This window comes from Sorex araneus, chromosome 2 (assembly GCF_027595985.1).
Source record: "Sorex araneus isolate mSorAra2 chromosome 2, mSorAra2.pri, whole genome shotgun sequence".
NCBI classification, from domain to species: domain Eukaryota; kingdom Metazoa; phylum Chordata; class Mammalia; order Eulipotyphla; family Soricidae; genus Sorex; species Sorex araneus.
This window is the reverse complement of record NC_073303.1, coordinates 275387301-275405603: the sequence shown is the minus strand read 5'-3', so window position 1 is coordinate 275405603 and position 18303 is coordinate 275387301. Positions and strand designations below refer to the sequence as shown.

At 58.1% G+C, this 18303-nt stretch overlaps 1 protein-coding gene across 5 annotated transcripts in view; it reads left to right on the top strand.

Annotated features, from left to right (window-relative positions):
- The first annotated feature begins 14401 nt into the window (after window positions 1-14401).
- The window catches only part of PXYLP1 (2-phosphoxylose phosphatase 1), a 62096-nt gene continuing 58194 nt past the window's right edge, over window positions 14402-18303 (top strand). For 2 of the 5 annotated variants that reach the window (XM_055127525.1, XM_055127524.1), the window contains exon 1: window positions 14514-14921. The gene's annotated coding sequence lies outside the window, so the exon portion shown is untranslated. The other 3 variants (XM_055127521.1, XM_055127527.1, XM_055127523.1) reach the window with 3 other exon arrangements.

The window sequence follows — 18303 nt, the reverse complement described above, 5'->3', positions numbered from 1 at the left end:
GCTCTCAAAGCTGAAAAGATTCATGAGATAAAACACATTAGGGGACGACCGCACGACGTAAGTTCAGGGGGATTCCCACTGTTGCCCATGCCAGCCAGCAGCAAAAATGAGCTTCTGCTTTCTTGCCATTGTTTGATTTTTAATCGACAGAATTTAATTGATAATTTCTTTTTCTTGGGGGGGTGTCACACCCGGCGATGCACAAGGGTCACTCCTGGCTCTGCACTCAGGAATTACCCCTGGCAGTGTTCAGGGGACCATATGGGATGCTGGGAATCGAATCCGGGTCAGCTGTCTGCAAGGCAAATGGCCTACCCGCTGTGCTATTGCTCCAGCCCCTTAATTGACAATTTCTCATTATATATGTATATACATATATATACTATATGTATGTATATATATTATATATATATTTTGCTTTTTGGGTCACACCCGACAATGCACAGGGGTTACTCCTGGCTCTGCATTCAGGAATCACCCCTGGCGATGCTCGGGGGACCATATGGGATGCTGGGAATCGAACCCGGGTCGGCCGCGTGCAAGGCAAACGCCCTACCCGCTGTGCTATTGCTCCAGTCCCAACAATTTCTCATTGTAAAGGAGAAAAAAAAAAAGGCCGGCTTAGTTATGGTGTTTCGGTGCACGGGGTGGGCGGGGGGAGATTCCCGAGACACCTTTGGAAACGTCGCTGTTGGGATAACGAAAATAACCCCGAGCTCAGCGGCTGTGGCCTTCCTGTGGTCCTCCGGGTCGTTTCTTTTCCCCGTGCGCCCCCTGGTGGTAGACATGAGCATCCCGCCAAAATTGCACCCCGAGCCGCTGGGCTGGACGCTGCCCCGTGACGCCACCTAGCGACCACCGTGAGAGCTGCGCGAGCGCTAAGGAAACGCTTGCAGCCGTGGGTCGTTCCGTGGCTCCGGTTCACCCTGTGCACCGTGGGTGGGTGCTGCACGCTCAGGCGGTGGGGTGGAGACAGAGGCTGGCGGCGCCGGGAGAGGATGGGGCTGCCTGGGCCCGGAGCAAGGAGCACGGGTCCAGATCCCGACGGAGGATGGAGGAGGTGGGGCAGCCGCTGGGCTCGGGGGAGGGTGAAAGGGTTTTCTATCTCACCCGCATCCTCCCAGCTTGAGGGGGAGCTGAGAGCATCAAAACGCAGGTGGAGGGGCTGGAGCGATAGCGCAGCGGGCAGGGCGTTTGCCTTGCATGCAGTCGACCCCAGTTCGATTCCCAGCATCCCATATGGTCCCCTGAGCACTGCCAGGAGTAATTCCCAAGTGCAGAGCCAGGAATAACCCTGAGCATCGCCAGGTGTGACCTCCCTGCAAAAATTAACAAACAAAAACCCAAAACAAAACAAATAAAAAACTGCAGGTGGAAACAGTCCCAGGCAAACATGGTTAAAATTTGGAGAAAGAGGAACCAGAATTCCAGACTCAGTGGTTTGATGGGGGAAGGTTCTGGAAGATTGGAGGAGTCTCCCCCAGAACCCCTGGGTGTTCCCCAGTCGGCCTCCACCATTTAATAATTTAATTTCATTTTTATTCACTGAATCACTGTCACCCTGTTGTTCGTCGATTTACTCGAGCAGGCACCAGCAATGTCTCTATTACACTCAGGCTTGAGATTTTAGCAGCCTCTCCTTACTCGTCTTCCCCAACAATTTGAGGCTCTTTCAGGGTCAGGGGAATGAGACCTATCGTTACTGTTTTGGGCATATTGAATACGCCGCGGGTAGCTTGTCAGGCTCTGCCGTGCGGATGGGATACTCTCAGTAGCTTGCCGGGGTCTCCGGGAGGTATATAAATATCTGTTACTGTATTTGGGATATGAATATGCTACAGGGAGCTTGCCAGGCTTCCCAAGCAGGTAATAGACTCTCGGTAGCTTGTTGGGTTCTCCAAGAGGAAGAACTAGGCTATCAGATGCCGCACTATTAGAGTAGGAATTAAGATGGCTATTTAGAATGCATTAAAACTCAAGACTTTTTTTTGGACAGTTGGATGGATGGTCCACCTTGGGTTCCTGGGAATCAAACCCCAGTCAGCCCTGTGCAAGGCAAGTGCCTTACCCACTGGACCATCTCTCCAGCCCCAAAGTTCGAGGCACTTTAGGGCCATAGTAATAGTGCAGCTGGTAGGGTACTTGCCTTGCACAGGCTTGGCTTGGATTCCCTCTTAGTCAGTCCATGTGGTCCAGCCAGGTGTAACTTCTGATCAGAGTCAGGAGTAAGCTCTGAGTACGGCTAGGTATGTCACCACCCACCAACAAACAAAAATATACATAAATAAAAACAAACCTTTAGTTTATTACTATTTCTTTAATTTATTTTAATTAATTTATTTGTTGGCAGAGAGTCTCTTGCCCTCACGCTTGGCTGTCTTCCCCGGGGCCCCTCGGAGGGGATGGGCTCCAGCTTCCCTCCCCACCCTGAGCAGAGTTCCCAGCGGCCGAAGACCACTGGAACCTAGCTACAGCCATGCTCGGGGCCCCACTCCACACGTTCGGACGGTGCTCATGCATGAAGGTACCGGCAGAGGAATTCAGGTGTGTGCAAACTCATCCAGAGACTTAAAAGCAAGCTCCCAGAAGCTTTTGTAGCCTACTTCTCCCTCTGGGAGAAACTGGCAAGCTTCTGAGAGTTTCCTGCCCACATGGGACAGCCTCAAAAGCTTCCCAGGGTGTATTCATATGCAAAATCCAGTAACAAGCTGGATCCCATTCCCCTGACCCTGAAAGAGCACACACACCCCCCCCCACCCCCCCCACCCCCCCCCCCCCCCGTGCAACATCGTTGGGAGGGCCGAGTTGAAATAGTTGAAATAGGTTTCTAAGATCACAGGGAAAGGACAAAATGAGAGGTTACTGAGCCCGCTAGAGAAATCGATGATTAACGGGATTTCGTGATCGTGAATTTATTTGTTGGCTTTTTTGGGGTCACACCCAGTGATATTCATGGGATACTCCTGGCTCTGCACTAAGGAATCACTCCTGGTGGTGCTCGGGGGACCATATGGGATGTCGGGGATTCAACTCAGGTCGGCCGCGTGCAAGGCAAACTCCCTACCTACTGTACTCTCATTCCGGCCCCATTTTAAATTTTTAAAATCATGTGCAGAGCGTTCTTTAGGGGCCAGACTCCCAGGATAGGAAGGTAGGGAGTCACCGGTCTACTGCGTTGGTTAGAACCTCTGGCCTGTGGACTGTGGGTATGCAGTCTGCGGGTGTGGGAAAGGTGGAGGAACATGCTATCGACCACTGCCCGATCCTCTCATTCATCATCGGGCACTTGGGCTGTTTAGAGATCTTGGCGGGCAAGTGAGCATTAGTGTGCAGACCCCCTTGGGTGAATATTAGGTGTGCAGACCCCCTTGGATGAGCATACGTGTGCAGATGCCCTTGGGGGGGCATACGTGTGCGTGCTTTTGCCATCCTGGGACACGTGCCCGTGAGTGGCGTTGCTGGGTCCTTGGCTGTTGTTTGTAAATGCATCGATCATTGTCATGAGTGGGATGGATCCGGAGCGGGCGCCCATCATCCTGCAGGGCAGCTAACAGTCTGCCCTGGTGGCTGGACCATGTGCTACTCCGAGGAGAGACCGGCCCCTCCGCGGGGTTGCGGGGCAGCGGCTCACCTCCGCGGGAGTGGGGACGTGCGTGCCGGGGAAACCTCTGCCCACGCAGAGAGGCTCAGCAGCCGCGGAGCAAGCGCCGGCCTCTACCAGCAGATGGCAGCAGTGAGCAATGAACCGCGGCGAGGCTGCCGGCTGGAGGGATGCTGAAAGCGCTTTTGTCTCACGGTCCCAGCACAGTGCTCTGGAGCCCTCCTCCCTGTCTGGGGTGGGGGAGTTGTCAAAGCTGGAGCCGGAGTGATGATTCCATGGGAAGGGCACTTGCCTTGCATGCGGCCGACCTGGGTTCGATTTCCAGCAACCCTTATGGTCCCCCAGCCCCACCGGGAGTGATCCCTGAGCACAGAGTCAGGAGTCAAGCCCTGAGTACCGCCGCCAGGTGTGGCCTAAAAGCAAACGAACAAAAGATTGGGGCAAGGGAGCAGGGCCTCTGGGGTCCCTGCAGTCACTCTGCTCCTAGGGATCCGTGATTGGCCCGAGCCGGCCTAAGCACTTCTGCACACTGGCCTCGCCACTCCGGGCCCACCAGGAGGTGCCCGCGGGGAGGGTGGGGGACAACACGACGTGCTCAGTGCCCGGGTCAGACCCAGAGCCCAGTGCCGGCCATGCCCGCCTCCAGCCTTCTGAGCTGTCTCTCCAGCCCCGCAGGCAAGATCCTGGCACCTTGTCCAATGTAGCTTTCTCTGGAGGTAGGAGGGGAGGCGTCACACTCGGTGATGCCCCGGGGTTATCCCTGGCTCTGCACTCAGGAATGACTCTTGGTGGCGCTCAGGGGCCCATGTGGGCTGCTGGGACTCGAACCCGGCTCGGCCACAAGCAGAGCAAACACCTTCCCGCTGTCCTATGGATACTCCGAGCACTCGCTCCTGTGCAGTGCGCCTGCTCTCCCTCTGTCCGTGCGCGCCTGAGCAGGCGGGTGGGCTGCTCCGGGCTGGCTCCCCTCAGAGCTGGGAGACAGTACAGTGGGGATGGCGCTTGCTTGTCTGCGGTCGCCCGGGCACCCCACATGGCCCCAGAGCCGCGTCTAGACTCGCCCTGTGCCGGAAACGGAGTTCTTCGTCGGGGCTGCTTTGCATTTAGAGAGCCTGCTGTGAGCGGATTAATAATGCATCGGAGAAATTTTTTGAAAAAAACAAAAGACGTTGTTCGGTCGGGTAGATGGTATTAATATGATTCCATTGAAAAGGGCCATTACTTGCAGAGTCTTGATGTCTGCGAGGCAGTTGGAGAAGTTTCTCTCTCTCTCTCTCTCTCTCTCCTCCCCTCCACTGTCTCCCCTCTCTCTCTTTCTCTCTCTCCCCCTGTCTCCTCTCTCTCCGTCTTTCTCTTTCTCTCTCTCTCCCTCTCTCTCCTCTCTCTCTATCTCCCCTCCCCCACCTCTTTCTCTCTTTCTCTTCCCTCTCTGTCTCTCCCCCACCCTCTCTCTCTAAGTCACCATGACAACAGGAAACTCCCCACCCCCACCCGGGGGCCTGAATCAATTATAGATTTGTCCAGGAAGGGGCTGGAAGCACAACCAGCGGATTGGGGGGAAAAGAAAAGAATGAAAGAACTCCCCCACCCCCGCACATTGTCCAGTAGGAGCGGACGCCCCGAGTCCATCAATGGCCACTGATGAACCTGTCGCCCCTCATCAGCCTGATGGGGCGGTGAGCAGCGACCCCCAGGCCCTGTGAGAAGCACGTGGGCCACTGCAGAACTGGAGGTGGCAGAGCCCAGGGCTGCCTGGCGGGGACCTGGCGAGGGACGCGTGTGGACTGGGGTCCATCCCCGGCACTGCACAGGGCGCCCTGCCCTGCCAGCTGCAATCCCCCAGCACAGAGCCAGGAGGAGGCCGTGAGCGCTGCTGGGTGTGTGGGGGGGAGGGGGGAGGGTGAGAAGTCACGGGAGGGGGGGAGGGGGGTGCCCAGACACTCGTGTGGACAGTACTAACCCCCCCTGCAGGGGTTCTGATGGGGGCTGCGCTCATCAGAGTCCCAGACAGGATCTGGTGAAACTTGCTCTGGACTTTAATTTTTGGAAAATATATTTTTACTGAGATAGCATTGCATCACGACCTCATCTCCGTCTCAGGCAGGACGCACCCTGGAAGGCAGCATCTGGATACACTATGGAAACGGGAGTCCATTTTTTTGGATCTTAGAATATGAATTCTCGCTGTAGACTCTTTCCCTCGCAGTGTTGAGACGGCGTGGCGGAGAGCAGCCCCAGGTTATTTATTGCTTTGTACTCCGGGGTCGCTTGCTTTGCGCTCTCTGGGGGGCTCAGGTGCTGGGAAGGAGCCCGGGCTGGCCACGGGCAGCTGGCACCTTCGCCCCTGGGCTGTCTCTCCCGTACCCATCCAGGCTGCATTTTTTTTTTTTTTTTAGTGTAGGAGTAGTCGCACGGCAGAGCCTGGCAAGCTACCCGTGCGTATTGGGTATGCCAAAAACAGTAACAATAAGTCTCACAATGAGAGATGTTACTGGTGCCCGCTCGAACAAGTCGATGAGCATTGGGATGACAGTGACAGGGACCTGTAGGAGTACTGCTGTTTATTCAGGCTGCACATTTTGCTTGAATCACCATGAGATAGACCTTTACAAAGCTGTTCATGATCGGGTTTCAGTCGTACAGTGTTCCAACAACACCCATGTTCCAACAACACCCATCCCTCCACCACGTCCCCAGGTCCCCTCCCACCACCCCCTACGCCCTGCCTGCCTCTGTGGCAGGCGCTTTTCCTCTCTCTGTCTCTCTGTCTGTCTGTCTCTGTCTCTCTGTGCCATCCAGGCTTACGCAGGGCTGAGAACAGTTCTCACACCCACAGTGCAAAGCCTCATTGCATGTGGGGCACTCGAGAGAGCCCTCAGGACGGCATTATCTCATCGGCGAAGCGAAGCCAGCCAGAGACTGACCCCAGGCCGGTCTGGTTCCACCTGACCACGCTTGCTTGCTCATGTGTGTATGTGTATGTGTGGGGTCACATCCAGCAGGACTTGGGGGTTGCTCCCGGTGGTACTCAGGGAGACCACGAGGTGCCGGGATGGAGCCCAGTTCTCCCACGTGCCAAGCACGTGCCTCTGCCCTTTGCGCTGTCTCTCCTGATAAACAGTCTTGGAACGACGGCTGTGTTCAGAGACAGTGACCGCAGGGGCCGGAGCGATAGGACGGCGTGTGGGGAAAGCACTTCCCCTGCATGCTGCTGGCCTGGGCTTGATCCCGGCCATCCCGAACACCTCCTGAGTCAAGCCAGGAGTAACCCCTGAGCACTGCTGGGTGTGGCCCCAAAGCAAAACCAACGAACCAACCGAACAAACAAAAACCCCACTAATCCCCCCCCCAAAACAAAAACACCGTAGATTCGGGACTGGGACACATCCGAGCCGCGCGGGGGGGGGGGGGCACTGTAGTGGGGCGGCGCCAGCCCGGCCTCCAAGTGGTCCCAGCCGCCAGAAGTCACGCCCTCGACCCACCCTCGGCGCCATCTTGCCACATTCAACAGAGAAGCAGGCAGGCATTCTGGTGAGCAACGTGGCCCGGAAAATGCTCCGGACCCGAATTGGGGCCAGCAACACCGGGGAGCCGGACGGAGGAGGTGCAGCCAGCACACCTTCTCTAGACGGAGCCCTGGCGACACTGAGCAGCAACTAACACGGCTCCGGGATTCGGGGCTGGGACACATGCGACCTTTTCTAAAACCTGAAAACATACAATCTTTTAATGGAAAACTAATTATCAAATGCTTCCTTAGTAGGGCTATCTTGTTTGGGGGTATAACTCCCACAACAATAGTGAATTTTGTGTTGAAATATGGAACGTAATCAAGGTAAAGAGAAAATGAAGTGAAATTCATCAGTTATACAGTTGCGGTGGGGGGCGGGGGCAGGGGGTATACTGGGGATTTTGGTGGTGGAATATGGGCACTGGTGAAGGGATGGTGTTTGAATACGGTTTAACTGAGACATAAACCTGAGAACTTTGTAACTTTCCACATGGTGATAAAATAAAATAATAATAATAATAATAAAATTTTAAAAAATGCTCAAAAAAAATCACCGTAGCAACTTAATAAGGGCTAGAGAGATAGTCCAGGCTTCCTCTCATGCAGGCTCTTGCCTTGCATGTGGTTGACCTTGTCTGATTCGCTGGCACCCCTGATGGTTCTCCGAGCACCACCAGGAGTGACCACGGAGCACAGAGCCAGGGATAAGCCCTGAGCATCGCTGGGTTTGGCTCGAACCCTCGTCCAGAAGCCACGCAAGCCCTACTTGCCAGAGACCAGCCTGTGCTCGCTCGCTTCTTTGTCCCCTGCGAACACCTTCCGGGGGAGCGCGGGGTCTAGAGACAAGCATGAATATTTAGGCGGACGCATCAGCAAACGAATGCAGGCCTTTGGTGGGTTTCTGGCTCGGGGTCAGACTTGGAGCCGTCTCTTCTTCTTCTTCCTTTTTTTCCCCTCCTGCCCTTGTTTTGTTCTGCTCTTCCAGATTTGCCTTCCTAATTCAATCTCACCCGGATAGATGTGGAGAGATGCTAAAATGAGTTTGCCCTTCCCAGCTGCTCTCCGGAGGGAAGGGCCTTGCTTACTAAGCCCGTTGGGGGTGGGGAGGCGCAGGCGGTAAGTAAGGCAGCCCGCATACATGAATAATCGGGCACGATAATAAGGCTCTCCCTGGCGCCCCCTGCATCTTAAAGACATCTCCGTATGTTCCAGAGACTGCAAACTCTTTGTGGGAATCTAATCAATGAAATGGAGCCATTTGCAAGGTTCTTTTCCAAACCCATCCATGGGGACAGTCATCTTTTGGGGGTTTGTCTCTTGGCCAATACCCAGCAGTGCTCAGGGACTGCTCCTGGCTCAGTGCTCAGGGATTGCTCCTGGTTTAGTGCTCAGGGAATGCTCCTGGTTTAGTGCTCAAGAGCTGCTCCTGGTTCAGTGCTTGGGGACCAGGTGTTCTGCCAGGACCAAACCCCGAGCGGGTGCTCCAGCCTTTGAGTCCACAGAGCACCACCAGGAGTGACCACTGAGCACAGAGCCAGGAATAAGCCCTGAGCATCGCTGGGTTTGGCCCAAACCCTCGTCCAGAAGCCACGCAAGCCAGACTTGCCGGAGACCAGCCTGTGCTCGCTCGCTTCTTTGTCCCCTGCAAAGAGTTTGTCCCCTGTCCACCCCCTGTGACTGTCTCTCTCCCTTTATTATTAAATCTGAGCACCACATCTCCATCATCTAATGATATAATGTCTCCCCTCTAGTGATGGACCAATTTCTTATGAATCATTTTCACTTCGTCTTCACCTGTCTCGCCACGAACTTTGGGCTTTACTTCCTGGGCCCTGTGGCAATTTCTGCAATGCCCGGGGACTCCTTTCAGAAACCAAAATAGATTTTTATTTATTTACTTTTTAAGCATCATCTTCAGGTAGACTGGGTCGAAGCGTCTGGAATGAAGGGACCAGGCGAGGTCTCAGGACTTAGAAGCGGAGGCAAAGCCCCCGGCCGCCCCTCACTGACCGGGGGTCCCCGTCTTCCGCGACCTCTGCCACTCTCCGGAGTAAAGCCCCTTTCTGGTGGGGACAGTGCCCCATTGTCCCTCCGGGCCGACAGAGCCGAGCCACGGAGGCTGGACAAATATTTGCTGGCGTCGCTCAGAGGGTTGAACAGGAATCGCAGCTGAGCACCTGCTCCCAGGGGCCCTGTCCAGGCAGCCCGCGCCTGGGCCCGACACCAGGGGCGGGGGGCGGGGGGGCTGCCTCGGAGGGGCCGCCTCAGAGACAAGTGCTGAGTCCTGGGGGCTCACGCATGCAGCGACTGCTGAGAGCTTCCGGTGGGGGGGGAGCAGGATGTGTGTGTGGGGGGCACAGCCGGGCCACAGGAGTGGGAGACAGAGACACAAAGGCTTCGGGGCACGGGCCACCCTGTCCCCCCTCCTCTCTCCAGCCTCGCTGCTTGTCTCTCAGACACCTGCAGGTGCGTGCCAAGGGTCCACACAGCACCCAGGTACCAGGCTGGGCTTCTACTCACCAGGGCCTGCGTTGGGGGTGGGCAGCGTGACCCCCACTGGCAGAGGAGAGGGGCTCCCTGGGTTATGGGAAAGGGGGGAAGAGGGGGTTTTCTACTGCCCCCCTCTCCCTGCTCCGGGCGCCCCAGGGACGTCCTGAGGTGGTTTAGGGTTGGTGAGAGCCTGCGGCCCTGGCCTCGCACCCGGGCACTGTGCCCATGAGGCAGTTGTCAAACCACGCCTTCTTAGGAGCACCCGAACGCAGGTTGCAGGTGATGTCGGTGGGTCCCACGGGTGACTTCTGTGAAGCGGGGAGGAGAAAGACGGTCACTGTCCCTCCCATCCGCCTCTGCATCCGGGACCCAGGGTTACTGGGAGAAAGGTTACTCGCAGAGAGGAATTTCAGGAGTCAATGAGCAGTGAAGTAAATAGATTTTATTTGGAGGGCTTTCGAGGGGGAGAGGAGGGGGGAGAGAGAGAGAGACAGAGAGAGAGAGATACAGAGAGAGAGAGAGAATGAGGGCTTCTCCAGGGGTGGAGAAAGCCCCTACACATATCCCAGCATTAGACACAAAAGCATGAAAGTCCACATCTCAAGAGGGGAGATGCGGGTGACATGTGTGCTCAAGTACCACATGTGCTCCGTCCGCCAGCATAGGCTCTGCCAACCATCCTTCCTTTGTTCCTTCCTTTGATCCAGAGTGTCCTGGAGGGGCTGGAGCGATAGCACAGCGGGTAGGGCGTTTGCCTTGCACGCAGCCGACCCAGGTTCGATTCCCAGCATCCCATAGGGTCCCCCGAGCACCGCCAGGAATAATTCCTGAATGCAGAGCCAGGAGTAACCCCTGTGTATAATCAGTTGTGACTCAAAAAGCAAAGAAAGAAAGAAAGAAAGAAAGAAAGAAAGAAAGAAAGAAAGAAAGAAAGAAAGAAAGAAAGAAAGAAAACTGAATGTCCTGGAGTCTTCTCGGGATGAAGAGGTCCGAGGGTTTGAGGGACTTCATGGGGAGGGGTCCAGCCTCCTCAGGTCTGTTTTCCGTATCCACAGGAATACGCCTTAGAATTTTTGTTGACGTAAGTTTCATTGCCGAGGGCCTTTCCCTGTCTCTGCCTACGTCACAGGGAGGAAATGCTCTTCGTGGGAGAGTCAGGCCTCACCCTTCCCGGGCTTTCCAGACCGACGCTTTCCCTCACAGGGGTGAGTTCCCAGAGAGGCCTGCAGTGTACAGGGAGTGACCGGTTGGTCCCGTGTGCAGCAAACCTGGGTTCCATCCCGGAAGCACATTTGCTCCCCCACCAGGAGCAGCGAGCAAGGGCCGGGGGTAAAGGCACCGCTAGGTGAGGCCAAAGGCCAGACGGAATTCCAGGAGGAGAGAAAGCTTGGACTGAGACATCTGGGTGATGAATGGGGGGCGGGAAAGCGCCGTGTTCAGGGAAACACACAGGCTTCTCCTCCAGGCTGCTCTCCAGAACAGCAAGGCCCACATCCCTGGAGGAGCGGCAGCCCGGTCCCAAGTCGGAGTAATGTCGGGTCGGGGTAAGGGGGAAAGGCCACCAACCCACACCTCAGGCCGTGAGGCACATCATCCTTGCTAGGGAAAGTGCTGGCCTTTGCCTCCGTTTCCCCAGGCCACTCCCAAAATCTGCCCGAAGGCGAGAGTTGGAACCGCTGATGCTCTTTGCTGGGTTTGAGGCCACACCCAGTGAAGCTCAGGGATTACCCCTGGCTCTGCAGGGGTCACTCAGGAATCACCCCTGACGGTGTTCAGGGACCCTTTGGAGTGTCAGGGATCGAACCCAGGTCAGCTGTGTGTAAGGCAGGCGCTGTGCTATTGCTCGGGCCAGGTCTCTGGCCTTCTTAGCGTGACCTTTGGAGACTCCTGATGCAGGCAGGTAGGTTAGGGAAGGGGCCCCATCCACATGGTGCAATAAAATTTCTGGAAGTAACAAAGCCACAGAATCTCCTGCCCCCGCACTAGGCTATCTTCACCAGGACCCCTTGGGGGGCGGGGGGTGATGAATTTCCCTCCCTGCCCCAAGTAGAGCCCCGGCAGTGGAAAACCTCCAGAACCCATCCACAGCCATGATCAAGGCCACTCTCCACACGCTCAGACAAGCCTCACACATGAAGGAACCGACAGGAACTCAGGTATGTGGGACCAGTGGCTGAGATCTCCAAGCCTACTTGGATCGGGACTGGGCCTCCTCCACCCAGATCCCCCGTTTTCCAGTAACTTGGTAGCCATACCCATAAGCTGCCCCCAATGCCAAGTAATAATCTCATCAATGTCCAAGATCCAGAGACTATAAAACAAAGCTCCTGGAAGAGAGCAATGCAGAATCTCGCATGGCAGAGCCTGGCAAGCTACCAATGACATATTTGAAATGCCAAAAACAATAACAATAATGGTCATTCCCCTGACCCTGAACGAGACAGGGACAAATGGAGACCTTACTGGTGACTGCTTGAGCAAATCGATGAGCAACAGGAAGACAGTGATACAGTGATACAGTGAACAAAGCCACAGTCCTAAATCCACCTTGAGGATACTGAAAGCAAGATCTGATAAGACTTTCTCCAGCAACACACCCTGAGGAAACTGGACCCCTCCCTATAGAAAGAGCCTAAAGGAAATTACTGGAGAACTCTCAATTCCTATCTTTAATCCAATTAACCCTCAGCTAGCCCAGACCAGAGAAGGCTGGACCCATCCTCCAAGAGAAGATCCAGCAAGACCAAAGGTCAAGAAAAGGAGTTTCAAAGGCCACATCCTATTCTACCCACTTAGCAACAACCCTAGCAACGGACTCTTACCTAGGTAGAAAGCCCCATGTGGGGTCGACTGGAAAATCCCTACAAAAGCCACCTTTAGCAAAGGGAGGATGCGCATGTGCCGTCGAGCACATGTGCTGCTTGCACACGTGGCATCTGAGCACATGTGTCCCCGCATCTCCCCTCTTGAGATGTGGACTTTACTATCTGATGCTGGGGTGTTGTAGGGGCTTCTCTGTCTTTGGGGAGGCCCATGCTCTCTCTTGATCTCTCTTGAGTGTATTACTCTCTCTCTCTCTCTCTCTCTCTCTCTCTCTCTCTCTCTTGCTTTTTGCTTCCTCCTCCCCCTTTAAAAACCTCCAAATGAAATCTGTCTTTTTACTTCATTGCTCATCTACTCCTGAAATTCTTTTCTTTGAGACAAGACAAGAACCCAGTAACCCTGGGTCCTGGGTGGCAGAAGTAGATGGGGAGAAAGTGACCGTCTTTCTCCTCCCCACTTCACATAAGTCACCAGTGGGGCCCATCAACGTCAATCCCGGGGTGCAGCCAGGCCCTGGGCCTGGGGTTCTTCATCTCAGTGGTTTTCTGGGCCCCTCAGAGGGGTCCCGCATCTCAAAGGCCGCCACGCCGTTGAGCTGGTCTAAGTGCCTTTGCGCCGCGACACCACACTCCAGTGCTCCAGCAGGTGCTGAAGCTGTCAGGACTAAAAGCAGGGCACTGGAGACCAGAGATCAGTGGGAGAATTTAGAGACTATCGAAGGGAAGGGGAAAGAAAATAGGGATGGGGATTCCAGCTTTTGGGGGTTCTCCTTAAGGGGTCCAAAGTAAGACAGAGGGCTTCCTACTTTAAGCTTCTTTTTTGTTTTAAACAAAGTTGGGTGGGCGAGCATTTCCTCATTACCCCCCAGGACTGTGGCCATTGCACGCCAGCAGCTCGCTGGGCGGCTGTCAGCTGTGCCTGACGACACTCCCGGGCACTTGGTCATCAGAGCAGGACCGAGTCCCCACCTGAGATGGCCTCAGGCTGGAGCGGGGGATCGCTCTGTGCAGTGTCCCTGCTGGATCTTCTCTCGTGAGGGCTGGCAGCGCCTTCCCCTGCCCTTCTCGGCCGCCTTGCAATGGCCTCCACGCCTCTAGGGTGCCGCCAGTATAGCTTTCTCTTTGGGGTGGGTGGGGGGCTACACCCAGCATGCTCAGGGCTTACCCCAGGTTCCAGGGCATCCGATGCTGTGCCAGAGACTGCTGGGGTCAGCCACATGTGACTTCCTTGCTGTGAGCTCTCCCTCGCTTCCCCCCACCCCCCTCCCCAGCTTGCAGGGGAAAGTAGCCAGGTCGGCCTCCTTGATGTCTGTGAGCCCTGGAAGGAAATCAGCCTCCCACTGACACCGAGGAACAAGTGCCTTCTTGTTGAGGCCACTGTGAAGGGGTGGCTGCCACGGCAGCAGGCAGTGCCCCAGCGACCCATGAAGGGGACAGGGGACAGCCGCAAGCGGGAGCGCGAGAGGCCAATTGGAAGGAGAGCTGGAGGCAGAGGGGTGCCCAGAACCAGCTGGAGGCCCCGAGACAGTGCTAAGGGGGTGGGGGGAGGGCGAGGGAGATGGGGGTGTCTTCACTTGGGGACACTTGGGGCTCAGGAGGACCGGGCATCACCGGTCCTAGGGGGAAAGGGCAGGTCGTGCAAATTTGGACGCTGAATGGTCAAAGAACAGGACACGCAGGGGCCAGGGGACAGAGGGGCTGCAGTTGGCCGGTGGGGTAGGTGGCATCTGCGTGTCAGTGACACAGAGAGTCAAAGGCCGTGGTCCGTCGGATGGTCCCCCCGGCCCCCGCACTGGCCCCACACGGCCGAGAAACGACCCACCAATACACACGGCGCCGGGCTCAGTGCGGGGGGCCCCGAGGCGGGATGGGGGCCTCGGGGATGCTCCGTGGCGCGGGGCGGGCGGCGGGGGCGATGCGCGGGGTTCCCCCCGCCCGCGGGTCTCAGCGCGGCCGGCAGGGGGCGCTGCGGGGCCGCGCGCTGCCCCGGCCCGAGCGCGCCGCCCGCGCCTCCCCCGCGGCGGGCGGAGCAGCAGGCGAGTGCCGAGCCCGAGCCGCGGCCGGACCCCGGGGTGAGCGCGGGCCGGGCCGGGCCGGGGTGGGCGCGGAGGGCGGGGGTCCCGGGCGCGGGGTGAAGGGCCGGGGGCCGACGGGGGGCAGGGGCAGGAGCAGGGGGAGCTGCCCAGCCCCGGGAGGGGGGCACCCAGCCTCGAAGCTGTTGCTCTGGGGTCCCGCGCGCCCGGCGAACCCGCCCCCGCCCCCCTGCTCTGATGCTTCCCGAGGTGCTCGCCTTGGGCTCCCCCAACCCTCGTCCCCCTCCTCCCGACCCGGGCCACCGCCTAGCCTAGCTTCTCCGCCTCTCGCCCCGCGGCTCCCCTCGCGTCCCCGCCCCTCCAGCCGCCCCGCTCCAGCACCCCCCCCCCCGCCCCGCACCCCTGCCGCCCGCGGCCCACCAGGTCTCCAGCTCCCGGGACTCCCCCGCCCCCTACCTGGGCAGGTAAGAGGGCAGCAGCGGCGGCGGCAACCGCAACTTCTCAGGGTGCTGGCACCACCCCCGAGCCCGAGGCGCGGAGGGGCGCGGGGTGACAGCCCTGAAGCAGGTGCCCCCTGCCCCCCAGCCCGCAGCGTCTCTCTTGCTCGTGAACTTGGCGCCCAGCGAGACCTATCCAAGCAGCTGGCTTTGTCCCCCCCCCACAGCCCTTTTGCGGGGTGCAGGTGGTTCTCGCGGCCAGTCCTGGCCTGGCCTACCTGTGGCTGCGGCTGGAGGCGCAGGACGGTGTGCGGCCAGGAGAGTTTGCAGCCAGGGGTTTGTGCAGCCAGGGGGGTTTGCGGTCAGGGGGCTGTGCAGCCAGGGTGTGTGTGTGTGTGTGTGTGTGTGTGTGTGTGGCCAGGGATTGTGCGGCCTGGATGGTGTGTAGTCAGGGGGTGTGCAGCCAGGGGTTGTGCGGTCAGGGGGGGTGCGGCCAGGGGGGGTGTCAGGGGGGTGTCAGCGCTGACAGGGGCTCCTGGAGGAAGCAGGCTGTTGTCAGGTTTTGCATGCATGAAGTAAACCCCGGGGCTGGAGTCTGAGCAAAGGGCACCACTGAGCACCACCCAGCACCCGAGAAGCTGCCTGGGCGTGAGCCTTGGCACCAGATGCCAGCCTGGTAATGCCAGGCGAGACGTTGGTGGCCCCACAGCCAGCTGGTTGTGCTCCTGTAAAACAGAAAGTAAACTCAGGAGTGGGGTGGGAGGGAGTGTAATGTGGCAGTGTGGGGTGCAGGGCCCGTGACCTTGGGAGGTTTTCCCCACTCAGGGGTGTTCGTGCCCTTTCCAGCCTTGCCGCCCTGCCTCAGAGGCTGCAGTGCCCGGGCAGGAGACTCCCAGTGGGCTCCGTGAAGGCCCAGAGGGGACCCGCAGGCCCTGCCTGGCCCCGCCCCCAGCGCCAAACAGCCTGTTTCTGAGAAAGAACTTGGCTTGGTCTGATTTGGGTAGTTGCTTGCTTGGGGGCCACCCCCAGCACTGCTCAGGGCTTACTCCTGGCTCTGTGCTCAGAGGTCACTCCTGGTGGCACTCGGGGGACCCTATGGGGTGCAGGGGATTAAGCCAGGGCTAGCAGTGTGCGAGGCAGGCGCCCTGCCCACAGTTCCATTTCTCTGGCCCGAGAGAGGATCTGTAGTGGGCTCTTGTCTTTTAGGGGCCAGCTCCTGAGCGGCCCACCTGCCCGGGTGCCCTGGAGGTGGCCGGGGGCCAGGGGCCAGCAGGGACAGGACGTCCACTCTGTGAGCCTGCCAAGGCTCTTGATCGGCTTGAGTCAGAATCAGCTTAGCCTGTGTTCACCGCCGAACAATAGTTAATGATTAGTTAGCCAGGTCGCACGGTGTGTGTGTGTGTGTGTGTGTGTGTGTGTGTGTGTGTGTGTGTGTGTGTGTGTGGTGGGGGGGTCACCAGCCCCTCCCCCCAGGAGGCCATGGGCCCCCGTGGACATCCCTAGGCTCTCTTCCTGGTGCCTGGGGATGTTACTGGTGGTCCAGGCAGGGCTGGGCAGTCTCTAGCGGCCCCTGCAGGGGTGAGTCCAGGGGTGGGGCCTTTGTGTGCTGGCGAAGAGCTGGGGTCCAGGCCCAGTGTGTGGCTCTGGACTGGACCTCCTGCCACCGCAAAGGGGCCGCAGAAGTGGGGGTCCCGCTTGAACCCCATCTGAGGCCACGCACATGCGTTCTGTCCAGCAGCCCAGTTTCCAGCCCACCCTTCCAGCACCCTGCAGTCCGGCAAGCCCACTGGGGTCCGTGGGGCCCAGAGCTCTGGGCGTGGGGTCAGGGGTCAGGCTCTGCAGCACGGTTCCCTCGCCTTTGCACAAAGGCCCACCACTGTCCCCATTCCAGACTGGGGGCTCCTGGGGCTGAGGCTGTGGTTTGAACCCCCCACCCCCCACCCTCCCCTCTTGCCCGCCCCCCCCAGACTCCCTGGGACAGATCTCAGCGTCGTTCCCTTGGAGAGGGGCCCTGCTGGCGGCTTCACTCTGCACGTCACCCAGGGGCACTGCCCCCTGCAGCTGCTCCTGTGGAGCGTGCCCCCCTTCTTTGTTCCCTCTTCTCCCCCTCCTCTTCGTCCTGTTTTTATGGTGATTGGGGCGGGGTGGGAAGGGGAACCGGGGGCTGGGACTTGCCCTTGCAAGTCTGGCCCTGGTGCATGTGGGGGGCTGCACCCCTTTCGTCTCGGGGCTGCAGGTGGCTTCACACTGAGCTGCCAGGACCTTGCTGGCGGCAAGAGTGTGGGGGTGGGGACTGAACTCGGGGCCTCACACCTGCAGGGAGGTGCCTGGAGCCCCTGGGCCCTGGCCCCCCTCGAGAGCGCCCCTCTGACACAGCTCTGTGGGAAGGGCGGGTGGGGGCTGTGTTGGTGATGGGTGGAGCTGGCTGAGACCCCCTGAGCTGAGGGGCCCAGAGGAGCCTTCCTGCTCCTGTTAGAGGCTGGCCCCGCGGAGCACCCGGCCCCTCTCTGCAGGGGGCTCGTGGGGAGGCAGGAATGCGGAATGTCACTTGAAGGTGGGCAGCCGCCCTCAGGGGCTTATCTCACCTGCCCAGATGTCTCTGTCTGCAGCGATGGCTCTTACCCAGAATTCCCCGGGCCTAATCTGTTTCTAGAAGAGGTTTAATTAATGTCTGTGTGAGGAAGAGCGAGAGGGGTAAAGGAGACAGACAGACAGACAGATTGCTGTGAGGGAGAGGGACAAGGATGGGATTTCTGCGGCCCTGGTGGTGAGGGGCTTGGCCCCCAGAACCTGCCTGAGATGTGGTTGTTGGTTGTTGGTTAAGGATGTGTGCCCATATTTTTGTAAGGACGGAGGGGTGTCATCTTTTTTTTTTTTTTTTTGGTTTGGGATTTTTTTTTGTTTTGTTTTCCAGTTGTTTTTCTTTTTTTTTTTTTTTGCTTTTTTTTTGGGTCACACCCAGCGATGCTCAGGGGTTACTCCTCCTGGCTTTGCACTCAGGAATTGCTCCTGGCAGTGCTTGGGGGACCATATGGGATGCCGGGGATCGAACCCGGGTCGGCCGAGTGCAAGGCAAACGCCCTACCCACTGTGCTATCTCTCCGGTCCCTGTTTTCCAGTTTTTGAGCCACACCTGACGATGCTCAGGGATTATTTCTGGCCCTGCACTCAGGATCACTCTGGGTGGTGGTACTCAGAGGATGCCGGGGATTGAACCTGGGTCGACCGTGTGCTAGGCAGGTACGGTGCCTGACCTGCCGTAAGATTGCTCTGGCCTCTGGGGTGGGGCCTGTCACCTTTGGGAGCAGAGCCATAGAGGGTGTCTGGATGGAGGGCTCTAAGGACAGCCCTAGTTCCTAGGGGGCCCCGGGGAAGCCAGCGGGACTTAGCGAACCAGAGAGCGCCGAGC